This window comes from Oncorhynchus keta, unplaced genomic scaffold (genome assembly GCF_023373465.1).
Source record: "Oncorhynchus keta strain PuntledgeMale-10-30-2019 unplaced genomic scaffold, Oket_V2 Un_contig_21428_pilon_pilon, whole genome shotgun sequence".
NCBI lineage: Eukaryota > Metazoa > Chordata > Actinopteri > Salmoniformes > Salmonidae > Oncorhynchus > Oncorhynchus keta.
In genome coordinates, this window is record NW_026282441.1 from 10,580 (window position 1) to 26,606 (window position 16,027).

At 47.8% G+C, this 16,027-nt stretch overlaps 1 pseudogene; it reads left to right on the forward strand.

Annotated features, from left to right (window-relative positions):
- Positions 1-951: 951 nt before the first annotated feature.
- Positions 952-16,027, forward strand: part of LOC127921013 (ectodysplasin-A-like) — a 29,289-nt pseudogene continuing 14,213 nt past the window's right edge.

The following is a 16,027-nucleotide window of genomic DNA, read 5'->3' on the forward strand; positions in this document are numbered from 1 at the left end:
TATAATACAGGGCAGTACAATACTGACAGTACTCACTAAGTACTCTACTTCCTGTATATAGCCATGTTATTTTCTACTTCCTGTATATAGCCATGTTATTTTCTACTTCCTGTATATAGCCGTGTTATTTTCTACTTCCTGTATATAGCCGTGTTATTTTCTACTTCCTGTATATAGCCGTGTTATTTTCTACTTCCTGTATATACCCATGTTATTTTCTACTTCCTGTATATAGCCGTGTTATTTTCTACTTCCTGTATATAGCCATGTTATTTTCTGCTTCCTGTATATAGCCGTGTTATTTTCTACTTCCTGTATATAGCCGTGTTATTTTCTACTTCCTGTATATAGCCGTGTTATTTTCTACTTCCTGTATATAGCCGTGTTATTTTCTACTTCCTCTATATACCCATGTTATTTTCTACTTCCTGTATATAGCCGTGTTATTTTCTACTTCCTGTATACAGCCGTGTTATTTTCTGCTTCCTGTATATAGCCGTGTTATTTTCTACTTCCTGTATATAGCCGTGTTATTTTCTACTTCCTGTATACAGCCGTGTTATTTTTTTACTGATTTATTTTTATTTGTGTATTTATTCCTATTGTCATTTTTTCAATGTTTTATTTTTATATTTTCTTTAACTTTTGCGTTTTGGGGAAAGGACTCATAAGTAAATCATTTCACTGTTTTACACCCGTTGTCTACGAAGTGTGTGGCAAATACATTTTGATTTGATGACTTGATGTCATGGTAACATGACAACATGTGACTGAGTAAGGAAGTCTTCAAAAGACAGTCTACTTTGAACAGGGGTAGGCTTAAATATTGCTATCCTGAGCAGTGTTCTGATTCTGTTTTAACAGGAGAGGTTGCTCCACAGACAGCCGGATGGCCACCCCACCAGACCCCCACAGCCCCAGGGGACAGCAGCAGTATTCACAGACAGCCGGATGGCCACCCCACCAGGCCCCCACAGCCCCAGGGACAGCAGCAGTATTCACAGACAGTTGGATGACCACCCCACCAGACCCCCCACAGCCCCAGGGGACAGCAGCAGTATTCACAGACAGCCGGATGGCCACCCCACCAGACCCCCCACAGCCCCAGGGGACAGCAGCAGTATTCACAGACAGCCGGATGGCCACCCCACCAGGCCCCCCACAGCCCCAGGGGACAGCAGCAGTATTCACAGACAGTTGGATGACCACCCCACCAGACCCCCCACAGCCCCAGGGGACAGCAGCAGTATTCACAGAGCCAAACGGAGCCCAAGGAAACAATCTGACTCAGGTATGGGCTTTAGCTCAACCAACTACACAGTGTTCATGTTTGAACTGTGTATTCCATCCTGCACACACACATACAGACACGACAGACAGGGTCAGCTACAGAGCCTGTCCCTGAGGCTAGCTAGACAGGGTCAGCTACAGAGCCTGTCCCCTGAGGCTAGCTAGACTGGGTCAGCTACAGAGCCTGTCCCCTGAAGCTAGCTAGACAGGGTCAGCTACAGAGCCTGTCTCCTGAAGCTAGCTAGACAGGGTCAGCTACAGAGCCTGTCCCCTGAGGCTAGCTAGACAGGGTCAGCTACAGAGCCTGTCCCCTGAAGCTAGCTAGACAGGGTCAGCTACAGAGCCTGTCCCCTGAAGCTAGCTAGACAGGGTCAGCTACAGAGCCTGTTCCCTGACGCTAGCTAGACAGGGTCAGCTACAGAGCCTGTCTCCTGAAGCTAGCTAGACAGGCAGGGTCAGCTACAGAGCCTGTCTCCTGAAGCTAGCTAGACAGGCAGAGTCAGCCACAGAGCCTGTCCCCTGAAGCTAGCTAGACAGGCAGGGTCAGCTACAGAGCCTGTCTCCTGAAGCTAGCTCGACAGGGTCAGCTACAGAGCCTGTCTCCTGAAGCTAGCTAGACAGGCAGTCAGCTACAGAGCCTGTCTCCTGAAGCTAGCTAGACAGGCAGTCAGCTACAGAGCCTGTCTCCTGAAGCTAGCTAGACAGGCAGGGTCAGCTACAGATCAACTCATCGTCTCTCTGTTTGAATGTCAGTCGTCTCTCTGTTTGAAGGTCAGTTGTCTCTCTGTTTGAAGGTCAGTCGTCTCTCTGTTTGAAGGTCAGCCGTCTCTCTGTTTGAAGGTCAGTCGTCTCTCTGTTTGAAGGTCAGTCGTCTCTCTGTTTGAAGGTCAGTCGTCTCTCTGTTTGAAGGTCAGTCGTCTCTCTGTTTGAAGGTCAGTCTGTTTGAAGGTCTCTCTGTTTGAAGGTCAGTCGTCTCTCTGTTTGAAGGTCAGTCGTCTCTCTGTTTGAAGGTCAGTCGTCTCTCTGTTTGAAGGTCAGTCGTCTCTCTGTTTGAAGGTCAGTCGTCTCTCTGTTTGAAGGTCAGTCGTCTCTCTGTTTGAAGGTCAGTCGTCTCTCTGTTTGAAGGTCAGCTGTCTCTCTGTTTGAAGGTCAGCTGTCTCTCTGTTTGAACGTCAGTCGTCTCTGTTTGAACGTCAGTCGTCTCTCTGTTTGAAGGTCAGTCGTCTCTCTGTTTGAACGTCAGTCGTCTCTCTGTTTGAAGGTCAGCCGTCTCTCTGTTCTGTAGCTGGAGATAATCCTCCTGCCAGCCTGATCATTGCGTTGCATGCCCTTCCCTCCTCGTCAATTTTCTGATTGTTGAATTAGGAAATTAGGGTCTGGCCCCGTTTTGCGGTGGTCCAAGATAAACATGGACCTCACAGTAGTCAGCAGGGGACATTACTCTCAGCCACAGCACCTGCCTTTAGTTAGTTGTCTTGTTGGGTATTTATCTGTGTGGCCCAAAGGACACCCTTTTCCCTATGGGCCCTGGTCTAAAGTAGTGCACTGTATAGGGAATAGGGCTCTGGTTTAAAGTTGTGCACTATATAGGGAATAGGGCCCTGGTCTAAAGTAGTGCACTGTATAGGGAATAGGGCTCTGGTTTAAAGTAGGGAATAGGGCCCTGGTCTAAAGTAGTGCTCTATATAGGGAATAGGGCTCTGGTCTAAAGTAGTGTACTATATAGGGAATAAGATTCTGGTCTAAAGTAGGGAATATGGCCCTGGTCTAAAGTAGTGCTCTATATAGGGAATAAAGTTCTGGTTTAAAGTAGTGTACTATATAGGGAATAGGGTCTATAGTAGTGTACTATATTGGGAATAGGGCTCTGGTCTAAAGTAGGGAATAGGGCCCTGGTCTAAAGTAGGGAATAGGGCCCTGGTCTAAAGTAGGGAATAGGGCCCTGGTCTAAAAAGTAGGGAAAAGGGCCCTGGTCTAAAGTAGTAGGTATTCAGGATCAGAGAATCTACATAATGTCCCCCTCGGATCATTTTTTTATTTGAATTTTTTTATTTAACCTTTATTTAACTAGGCAAGTCAGTTAAGAACCAATTCTTATTTTCAATGACGGCCTGGGAACAGTGGGTTAACTGGTCTAGGAACAGTGGGTTAACTGGTCTAGGAACAGTGGGTTAACTGGTCTAGGAACAGTGGGTTAACTGGTCTAGGAACAGTGGGTTAACTGGTCTAGGAACAGTGGGTTAACTGGTCTAGGAACAGTGGGTTAACTGGCCTAGGAACAGTGGGTTAACTGGTCTAGGAACAGTGGGTTAACTGGCCTAGGAACAGTGGGTTAACTGGCCTAGGAACAGTGGGTTAACTGGCCTAGGAACAGTGGGTTAACTGCCTGTTCAGGGGCAGAACGACAGATTTGTACTTTGTCAGCTCGGGGTTTGAACCAACGCTCTAACCACTAGGCTACCCTGCCGCCCCGATCATTAGGTGATTACAGGACATTTTAGACTGGTGATTTACAGGACATTCCTTTAGACTGGTGATTACAGGACATTTCTTTAGACTGGTGATTACAGGACATTCCTTTAGACTGGTGATTTACAGGACATTCCTTTAGACTGGTGATTACAGGACATTCCTTTAGACTGGTGATTACAGGACATTCCTTTAGACTGGTGATTACAGGACATTCCTTTAGACTGGTGATTACAGGACATTCCTTTAGACTGGTGATTTACAGGACATTCCTTTAGACTGGTGATTACAGGACATTCCTTTAGACTGGTGATTTACAGGACATTCCTTTAGACTGGTGATTTACAGGACATTCCTTTAGACTGGTGATTTACAGGACATTCCTTTAGACTGGTGATTTACAGGACATTCCTTTAGACTGGTGATTTACAGGACATTCCTTTAGACTGATTACAGGACATTCCTTTAGACTGGTGATTACAGGACATTCCTTTAGACTGGTGATTACAGGACATTCCTTTAGACTGGTGATTTACAGGACATTCCTTTAGACTGGTGATTACAGGACATTCCTTTAGACTGGTGATTTACAGGACATTCCTTTAGACTGGTGATTTACAGGACATTCCTTTAGACTGGTGATTACAGGACATTCCTTTAGACTGGTGATTACAGGACATTCCTTTAGACTGGTGATTTACAGGACATTCCTTTAGACTGGTGATTTACAGGACATTCCTTTAGACTGGTGATTACAGGACATTCCTTTAGACTGGTGATTACAGGACATTCCTTTAGACTGGTGATTACAGGACATTCCTTTAGACTGGTGATTACAGGACATTCCTTTAGACTGGTGATTACAGGACATTCCTTTAGACTGGTGATTTTAGGACACTGGTGATTTACAGGACATTCCTTTAGACTGGTGATTTACAGGACATTCCTTTAGACTGGTGATTTACAGGACATTCCTTTAGACTGGTGATTACAGGACATTCCTTTAGACTGGTGATTACAGGACATTCCTTTAGACTGGTGATTTACAGGACATTCCTTTAGACTGGTGATTTACAGGACATTCCTTTAGACTGGTGATTACAGGACATTCCTTTAGACTGATTACAGGGAGCTGACTGATTACTTGTGGGAAGCGCAGTTATTGGGTTTAAATTAGCAGAAAAAGCTCACCTTTTGGACATTCATCATCAATCTGTAAAACTGAGAGACACTAACCACTAACCTCTAACCTCTAACCACTAACCTCTAACCATTAACCTCTAACCTCTAACCACTAACCTAACCACTAACCTCTAACCACTAACCTCTAACCTCTAACCACTAACCACTACCAGACCCCTGCTCTCCTTGCCCTCAACACACACACAAATCCTTTTGTAGTCTCAGCCTCTGGAGTGTGTGTGTGTGTGTGTGTGTGTGTGTGTGTGTGTGTGTGTGTGTGTGTGTGTGTGTACACACGTGTGTTACTCCCGGAGACCGTCATCTTCAAAGACCCAAGGCTTGTTTTTATTTGCATAGCTCACATTCTAAACATCGAGAACAAAAGCTGAAGATGGAGGTTCATCATCTAAATCAGTGAAATGAATGGAACATCAATATGTCAAAACCTGGCACGTCCTCTGAGACAGCCCCCCTGTCCTCTGAGACACACGTCCCCCCCTGTCCTCTGAGACAGCCCCCCTGTCCTCTGAGACAGCCCCCCGGCACGTCCTCTGAGACAGCCCCCTGTCCTCTGAGACAGCCCCCCCTGTCCTCTGAGACAGCCCCCCTGTCCTCTGAGACAGCCCCCTGTCCTCTGAGACAGCCCCCGGCACGTCCTCTGAGACAGCCCCCCTGTCCTCTGAGACAGCCCCCCTGTCCTCTGAGACAGCCCCCTGTCCTCTGAGACAGCCCCCCTGGCACGTCCTCTGAGACAGCCCCCTGTCCTCTGAGACAGCCCCCTGTCCTCTGAGACAGCCCCCTGTCCTCTGAGACAGCCCCCTGTCCTCTGAGACAGCCCCCCTGTCCTCTGAGACAGCCCCCTGTCCTCTGAGACAGCCCCCCTGTCCTCTGAGACAGCCCCCCTGTCCTCTGAGACAGCCCCCTGTCCTCTGAGACCCCCCTGTCCTCTGAGCCCCCCTGTCCTCTGACAGCCCCCCCTCTGAGACAGCCCCCTGTCCTCTGAGACAGCCCCCTGTCCTCTGAGACAGCCCCCTGGCACGTCCTCTGAGACAGCCCCCCTGTCCTCTGAGACAGCCCCCCTGTCCTCTGAGACAGCCCCCTGGCACGTCCTCTGAGACAGCCCCCCTGTCCTCTGAGACAGCCCCCCTGTCCTCTGAGACAGCCCCCCTGGTACGTCCTCTGAGACAGCCCCCCTGGCACGTCCTCTGAGACAGCCCCTCCCCCCCTGGTCGTCCTCTGAGACAGCCCCCCTGCACGTCCTCTGAGACAGCCCCCCTGAGTACGTCCTCTGAGACAGCCCCCCCTGGCACGTCCTCTGAGACAGAGTCGTCCTCTGAGACAGCCCCCCTGAGTACGTCCTCTGAGACAGCCCCCCTGGTACGTCCTCTGAGACAGCCCCCCCTGTACGTCCTCTGAGACAGCCCCCTGGACGTCCTCTGAGACAGCCCCCTGGTACGTCCTCTGAGACAGCCCCCCTGGTACATCCTCTGAGACAGCCCCCCTGGTACGTCCTCTGAGACAGCCCCCCCCGCCTGGCACGTCCTCTGAGACAGCCCCCCCCCCCTCTGAGACAGCCCCCCGTCCTCTGAGACAGCCCCCTGGCACGTCCTCTGAGACAGCCCCCCTGGTACGTCCTCTGAGACAGCCCCCCTAAACGTCCTCTGAGACAGCCCCCCTGGTACGTCCTCTGAGACAGCCCCCCTGGCACGTCCTCTGAGACAGCGTCCTCTGAGACCCCCCTGGTACGTCCTCTGAGACAGCCCCCTGGTACGTCCTCTGAGACAGCCCCCTGGTACGTCCTCTGAGACAGCCCCCCTGGTACGTCCTCTGAGACAGCCCCCCCCCTGGTACGTCCTCTGAGACAGCCCCCCTGGTACGTCCTCTGAGACAGCCCCCTGGTACGTCCTCTGAGACAGCCCCCTGGTACGTCCTCTGAGACAGCCCCCCCCCCTGAGACAGCCCCCCTGGTACATCCTCTGAGACAGCCCCCCTGGTACGTCCTCTGAGACAGCCCCCCTGAGTACGTCCTCTGAGACAGCCCCCCTGGCACGTCCTCTGAGACAGCCCCCCTGGCACGTCCTCTGAGACAGCCCCCCTGAAACGTCCTCTGAGACAGCCCCCCAGTCCTCTGAGACAGCCCCCCCCCCTCTGAGACAGCCCCCCCCTGGTATGTCCTCTGAGACAGCCCCCCAGTACGTCCTCTGAGACAGCCCCCCCCTGGCACGTCCTCTGAGACAGCCCCCTGGTATGTCCTCTGAGACAGCCCCCCTGGTACGTCCTCTGAGACAGCCCCTCTGAGACAGCCCCCCAGTACGTCCTCTGAGACAGCCCCCCCTGGTACGTCCTCTGAGACAGCCCCCTGAATTCGTCCTCTGAGACAGCCCCCCTGGTACGTCCTCTGAGACAGCCCCCTGGTACGTCCTCTGAGACCCCCCCGGTACGTCCTCTGAGACAGTACGTCCTCTGAGACAGCCCCCCTGGTACGTCCTCTGAGACAGCCCCCCTGGCACGTCCTCTGAGTACGTCCTCTGAGACAGCCCCCCTGGTCGTCCTCTGAGACAGCCCCCCCGGCACGCCCTCTGAGACAGCCCCCCCTGGCACGTCCTCTGAGACAGCCCCCCCCCTGAGACAGCCCCCCTGGCACGTCTCTGAGACAGCCCCCCTGGTACGTCCTCTGAGACAGCCCCCCTGGCACGTCCTCTGAGACAGCCCCCCACGTCCTCTGAGACAGCCCCCTCCCCCCTGGCACGTCCTCTGAGACAGCCCCCTGGCACGTCCCTGAGACAGCCCCCGGCACGTCCTCTGAGACATCCCCCCTAGTACGTCCTCTGAGACAGCCCCCCTGGTACGTCCTCTGAGACAGTCCCTCCCCCCTGGCACGTCCTCTGAGACAGCCGTCCCTGAGACCCCCCCCTGGCACGTCCTCTGAGACAGCCCCCTGGTACGTCCTCTGAGACAGCCCCCCTGCACGTCCTCTGAGACAGTCCTCTGAGACAGCCCCCCCCTGGTACGTCCTCTGAGACAGCCCCCCTCGTCCTCTGGTACAGCCCCCCTCCCCGGTACTTCCTCCGAGAGACCCCCCAGCCCCTCTGAGATAGCCCCCCCGGCACGTCCCTCTGAGGAAGAGACGCGTGAGGAAGAGGGGAGAGGCTGGCCACATGTCTGTGATGTTCTCCTGGTAAAGGCTAAAACGGCCTTGGTAGTTGTAATGGGGACAGGCAGACTGCTGTTTCACACTGTTCAGCAGCACACCACCAACACTCAAACACACACACACACACCCACCAACACTCAACACACACACACACACACACCCACCAACACTCAAACACACACACACACCCACCAACACTCAAAACACACACACACACCCACCAACACTCAAACACACACCCACCCACCAACACTCAAACACACACACACTCACCCACCAACACTCAAACACACACACACACACACCAACACTCAAAAACACACACACACACCAACACTCAAACACACACACACACACACACCCACCAACACTCAAACACACACACTCACAACACTCACACACCCACCCACAACACTCAAACACACACACCACTCACCCACCAACACTCAAACACACACACACACACCCACAACACTCAACACACACACACACACCCACCAACACTCAACACACACACACACACACGCACAACACTCAAACACACACACTCACCCGCCAACACACACACACACACACACACACACACACACACACACACACACACACACACACACACACACACACACACACACACACACACACACACAACACTCACCAACACTCAAACACACACACCAACACTCAAACACACACACACACACACACCCACCAACACTCAAACACCAACACTCAAACACACACACACACACACACACACACACACCAACACACACACACACACCACACACACACACACCAACACTCACACACACCCACCCACCAACACTCAAACACACACACACACACACACACACACACACCCACCAACACTCAAACACACACACACGCACACACCCAGCAACACTCAAACACACACACACACCCACCAACACTCAAACACACACACCAACACTCAAACAAAACACACACACACCCACCAACACTCAAACACACACACACACACACACACCCAGCAACACTCAAACACACACACACACAACACTCAAACACACACACACACACCCACCAACACTCAAACACACACACACACACTCAACACACACACACACACACACACACACACACCCACCAACACTCAAACACACATACACCCACCAACACTCAAACACTCAAACACACACACACCCACCAACACTCAAACACACACACCCACCAACACTCAAACACACACACACCCACCAAACAAACACACACACACCCACCAACACTCAAACACAAGTACGGCTGGTGATGATGGTGATGCCCTTCTACCATGTGTGAATTAATACACACACTTTCATCTAGCTACATTCCCCATCTGAGGCTAATTCAATGGACAGTGTTTTGGCAGGAAGATCTCTAATGATCCACTGCAGCCCTACACACACACACACCGCAGACACACACACCGCAAACACACACACACATACCGCAGACACACACACACACCGCACACACACACACACACACAGCCTGATCTGGTCTAAGAACGCTTCAGGCTGGAGGTGAAACCACACTTAGAAATTACTGGAATACACACACACACACACCGCAGATACACACACACCGCAGATACACACACACCACAGATAGACACACACACACACCACAGAGCGCAATACACACCACAGAGCACAATACACACACCACAGATAGACACACACACACACACCACAGACACACACACACACACCACACACACACACACCGCAGATACACACACACACCGCAGATACACACACATACACCACAGATACACACACACACACACCACACATAGACACACACACACACACCACAGATAGATACACACACACCACACATAGACACACACACACACACACACACACCACAGATAAACACACACACACACACCACACATAGACACACACACCACAGACACACACAGTGTTACTGTATTCAGGGAGGTAGAGGTTGTTGTATTCAGGGAGGTAGAGGTTGTAGTGTTACTGTATTCAGGGAGGTAGAGGTTGTAGTGTTACTGTATTCAGGGAGGTAGAGGTTGTAGTGTTACTGTATTTAGGGAAGTAGAGGTTGTAGTGTTACTGTATTCAGGGAGGTAGAGGTTGTTGTATTCAGGGAGGTAGAGGTTGTAGTGTTACTGTATTCAGGGAAATAGAGGTTGTAGTGTTACTGTATTCAGGGAGGTAGAGGTTGTTGTATTCAGGGAGGTAGAGGTTGTAGTGTTACTGTATTCAGGGAAATAGAGGTTGTAGTGTTACTGTATTCAGGGAGGTAGAGGTTGTTGTATTCAGGGAGGTAGAGGTTGTAGTGTTACTGTATTCAGGGAGGTAGAGGTTGTAGTGTTACTGTATTCAGGGAGGTAGAGGTTGTAGTGTTACTGTATTCAGGGAGGTAGAGGTTGTAGTGTTACTGTATTCAGGGAGGTAGAGGTTGTAGTGTTACTGTATTCAGGGAGGTAGAGGTTGTAGTGTTACTGTATTCAGGGAGGTAGAGGTTGTAGTGTTACTGTATTCAGGGAGGTAGAGGTTGTAGTGTTACTGTATTCAGGGAAGTAGAGGTTGTAGTGTTACTGTATTCAGGGAGGTAGAGGTTGTTGTATTCAGGGAGGTAGAGGTTGTAGTGTTACTGTATTCAGGGAGGTAGAGGTTGTAGTGTTACTGTATTCAGGGAAGTAGAGGTTGTAGTGTTACTGTATTCAGGGAAGTAGAGGTTGTAGTGTTACTGTATTCAGGGAGGTAGAGGTTGTAGTGTTACTGTATTCAGGGAAGTAGAGGTTGTAGTGTTACTGTATTCAGGGAGGTAGAGGTTGTAGTGTTACTGTATTCAGGGAGGTAGAGGTTGTAGTGTTACTGTATTCAGGGAGGTAGAGGTTGTAGTGTTACTGTATTCAGGGAGGTAGAGGTTGTAGTGTTACTGTATTCAGGGAGGTAGAGGTTGTAGTGTTACTGTATTCAGGGAGGTAGAGGTTGTAGTGTTACTGTATTCAGGGAGGTAGAGGTTGTAGTGTTACTGTATTCAGGGAAGTAGAGGTTGTAGTGTTACTGTATTCAGGGAAGTAGAGGTTGTAGTGTTACTGTATTCAGGGAGGTAGAGGTTGTAGTGTTACTGTATTCAGGGAGGTAGAGGTTGTAGTGTTACTGTATTCAGGGAGGTAGAGGTTGTAGTGTTACTGTATTCAGGAGGTAGAGGTTGTAGTGTTACTGTATTCAGGAGGTAGAGGTTGTAGTGTTACTGTATTCAGGGAGGTAGAGTGTTACTGTTGTAGAGGTTGTTGTATTCAGGGAAGTAGAGATTGTATATTGTTGTAGATATCTGATACCTGGTGTTCAGTTCACCATCAAGACTTGATTAAACACTTGTTTCTGTTTGTCTTTCAGAATCAACTGGGAAACGGAAAGAAACGGAAAGAAGAAAGAAAGGTGATTTCCTGTAATGTTTCCTCCTATGAGCCTCCAGTAATGTTTCCTCCTATGAGTTTCCTCCCTCCAGTAATGTTTCCTCCTCTGAGCCTCCTGTAATGTTTTCTCCTCTGAGCCTCCTGTAATGTTTCCTCCTCTGAGCCTCCTGTAATGTTTCCTCCTCTGAGCCTCCTGTAATGTTTCCTCCTCTGAGCCTCCTGTAATGTTTCCTCCTCTGAGCCTCCTGTAATGTTTCCTCCTCTGAGCCTCCTGTAATGTTTCCTCCTCTGAGCCTCCTGTAATCTTTCCTCCTCTGAGCCTCCAGTAATGTTTCCTCCTCTGAGCCTCCTGTAATGTTTCCTCCTCTGTGTCTCCTGTAATGTTTCCTCCTATAAGCCTCCTGTAATGTTTCCTCCTCTGAGCCTCCTGTAATGTTTCCTCCTCTGAGCCTCCTGTAATGTTTCCTCCTCTGAGCCTCCTGTAATGTTTCCTCCTCTGTGTCTCCTGTAATGTTTCCTCCTATAAGCCTCCTGTAATGTTTCCTCCTCTGAGCTCCAGATAATGTTTCCTCCTCTGTGCCTCCAGTAATGAGAGCCTCAGAAAGCACTGAGTTCATGGTGCCCAGAAACGTTCATGGACTTAATGAGACTCAGACTACCTGTTTTGTTGAAACTCTGCCTTAGTTGAGCTGTAGACATTAGTTATGATATCCTTTCGTATAACAATAGAAATGATACTCATTATGTATTTCGGTGTGTCCTTGTGCCCCAGGAAGGAAGAGGGCTCCTCCTGGAGCTCAGGGCTCCCCCGGTCCACCTGGTTCCCCAGGCCCCCAGGGGCCTCCAGGTATTCCTGGTATCCCTGGTATTCCTGGTAGAAACGCTGTGGGCCTCGCTGGACCTCCTGGTCGTCCCGGAGCACAGGGGCCCCCCGGGCTGACGGGACCGGCAGGTAAGGATGAGATAATAGATCTAGACAGCATATTGGTCACTCATATTATGACTGTGTCCCAAATGGCACCCTATTCCCTATAGCAGCCCTACTCCAGTCCTCCAGTACTACCAGCAGTACAGTTTGTTGTAGCCCTCGACAAACACACCTTATTCTACTTGTTAACTAATCATCAGTCCTTCAATGAGTTGAATCAGGTGAGTTTATCCAGGGCTACAACACACAAAGTGTACTGTTGTGCGTACTGTAGGACTGGAGCTGGGAACCACTGCTGTTGGGAGTAGGGGAGGCATTTTAATTCCCAAACACAGGGAAGATCAGAGTTTCAGGTGAGTTTATCCAGGGCTACAACACACAAAGTGTACTGTTGGTGAAGAGGAAAGGAAATGCAACCCTGACCCAGAGAAGCATCGGCATTGTTCTGACCGGACTTCCTGTGGCGGGTCGGAACCCAGAGAAGCATCGGCATTGTTCTGACCGGACTTCCTGTGGAGGGTCGGAAACCAGAGAAGCATCGGCATTGTTCTGACCGGACTTCCTGTGGAGGGTCGGAAACCGGAAACCAGAGAAGCATCGGCATTGTTCTGACCGGACTTCCTGTGGAGGGTCGGAAACCAGAGAAGCATCGGCATTGTTCTGACCGGACTTCCTGTGGAGGGTCGGAACCCAGAGAAGCATCGGCATTGTTCTGACCGGACTTCCCGTGGAGGGTCGGAACCCAGAGAAGCATCGGCATTGTTCTGACCGGACTTCCCGTGGAGGGTCGGAACCCAGAGAAGCATCGGCATTGTTCTGACCGGACTTCCTGTGGAGGGTCGGAACCCAGAGAAGCATCGGCATTGTTCTGACCGGACTTCCTGTGGAGGGTCAGAAACTAAATCACAGTCAGCATGATTTTAATAGCGGGTGAGAGCATTCACAGCCGACCGCTCAGACTGGTGAGGGCATACCAGCCAACGTTTTTATAATTTCTTTAGGCTATGCAATTGTGTGAGAAAACAGAGTGATGGCCTCTATCAAAAAAGGAGGATCCTATCAGCTTTCTATAGACTAGACCTATTATATTTATTTCTCAACTTTCCTAATATTAAGCACATTGCTACTCTTTACAACAGGAGTATAGCCTACCTGGCTGGCATGAACATGAACCAGGGGAAAAGCGTCCTACATTCGCTATTTAACCCTCCTGTTGTGTTCCGTTCGAATCGGACCGATTTACCAAAGTTTTCTCTCTGAGAAATGTAGTAAATTTAATCTGATTGTCATAAGGTTCCATGACTTTGTCCACACAGGGCATATGAACACAAAAAAATACATTTAGATGATTTTCATAACATTTTAGGTGTTTTATTTCACTTTTGTGCTCCTGTGGTGTTCCTAGTCATGTGAAATTAATGGGTGAGACTACAATTAGTGTATAAAATTTAGTTCAGGCACATGCCCATTCATCAGATGGACACACTTCCTCTCCCAGACCCACACATGCATGTATGTTTGAGCACACACACACCTCACTCCCCTTCTTGGCTTCCATGGCAACCCCCACAGGAACCTTTCCCCAATAGAATCTTTCCCCCACGGTAACCACACCTCTTGGCATTCTCACAAACAATCGCAACATTGTTTCAATAATATATAGAACTTTTCTCCAGTTCTGGTATATACATCTTTTTTTGAGGCCTTTCTCACGATTCATTCTGTGGCAGCACAATGAACAAACGATAAACTGTATGTGAGGCTCTTGATCATATCTTTGATCATGACACTGGTGAGGAGGAGAAAGTCCTTGTTATTTGTCTGTGATAAATCGCACAATATGTTTTATCTGAGTATTTGTTATAGTCAAAATAATCCATACATTTGGCTTCTTTTTTTTTTAACTCAATGAGGCCTACAGGCCATCAATAGCAAATAGAAGTTCAAAACGTTTAATGTTCACAAGAACTTAAGTTGATGAAAAGATCTAACACAACATTAGGTGATAATATATGTATTATTATGGATTTATAATCAGCTGTAACAGGGTGGTCATTTAGGACCGGAAACACAGAATTAATTCACATGAAACGAACACAACAGGAGGGTATTTTTCCCCCTGTCCCTGTTCGATACAGGTGCATGATGATGGTCTAAATTGAAACTAATGTCACATATATTATTTAGTATATGTAAAGACAATATTAAATCAAGAATAGTCTGATGGGTGACAATATTAGCCACTTGATAGGCTAATGAGATATTATTATGATATTATCTCTTGTGAATGATGTATTATCTGTTATGAATTATATATATTATCTCTTGTGAATGATATATTATCTCTTGTGAATGATATATATATTATCTCTTGTGAATGATATATATATTATCTCTTGTGATATATATATTATCTCTTGTGAATGAAATATATATTATCTCTTGTGAATGATATATATATTATCTCTTGTGAATGATATATTATCTCTTGTGAATGATATATATATTATCTCTTGTGAATGATGTATTATCTCTTGTGAATGATGTATATATTATCTCTTGTGAATGAAATATATATTATCTCTTGTGAATGATATATATTATCTCTTGTGAATGAAATATATATTATCTCTTGTGAATGATATATTATCTCTTGTGAATGATATATATATTATCTCTTGTGAATGATATATATATTATCTCTTGTGATATATATATTATCTCTTGTGAATGAAATATATATTATCTCTTGTGAATGATATATATATTATCTCTTGTGAATGATATATTATCTCTTGTGAATGATATATATATTATCTCTTGTGAATGATATATTATGTCTTGTGAATGATATATATATTATCTCTTGTGAATGATATATTATCTCTTGTGAATGATATATATATTATCTCTTGTGAATGATATATATATTATCTCTTGTGAATGATGTATTATCTGTTGTATGTTTTAATAAGGTTAGTATCACACCTCATGTAGCCAAGCCCATAGGCCTGTATGTTTTAATAAGGTTAGTATCACACCTCATGTAGCCTAGTCCATAGTCCTATAAGGTTAGTATCACACCTCATGTAGCCTAGCCCACAGGCCTGTATGTTTTAATAAGGTTAGTATCACACCTCATGTAGCCTAGTCCATAGGCCTATAAGGTTAGTATCACACCTCATGTAGCCTAGCCCACAGGCCTGTATGTTTTAATAAGGTTAGTATCACACCTCATGTAGTCTAGCCCATAGGCCTGTATGTTTTAATAAGGTTAGTATCACAACTAAAGCGGCCAAATAATTTTTTTAATTAAGCACATTAATCTGCTTTACAAGGGGTGTAGAGCCTAACTGGCATTTATAAGCAGCGTTAGTTTCAAGTTTGGGGAAGTTAATTTTCACCATAATAATGCACCATTGTAAAAGCATTACATAATCACATTTGTGGTCACTTTTGAGAATTGTGTTTTCTGCTAATGGAACATTTGTGTGTATAGCCTACTACCATGTGCACATTGCTGTGCAGTAGGCTAATAGTTGATCAACATTTTAAGCTAAACGTGCTTGTCTCATTGTGAATG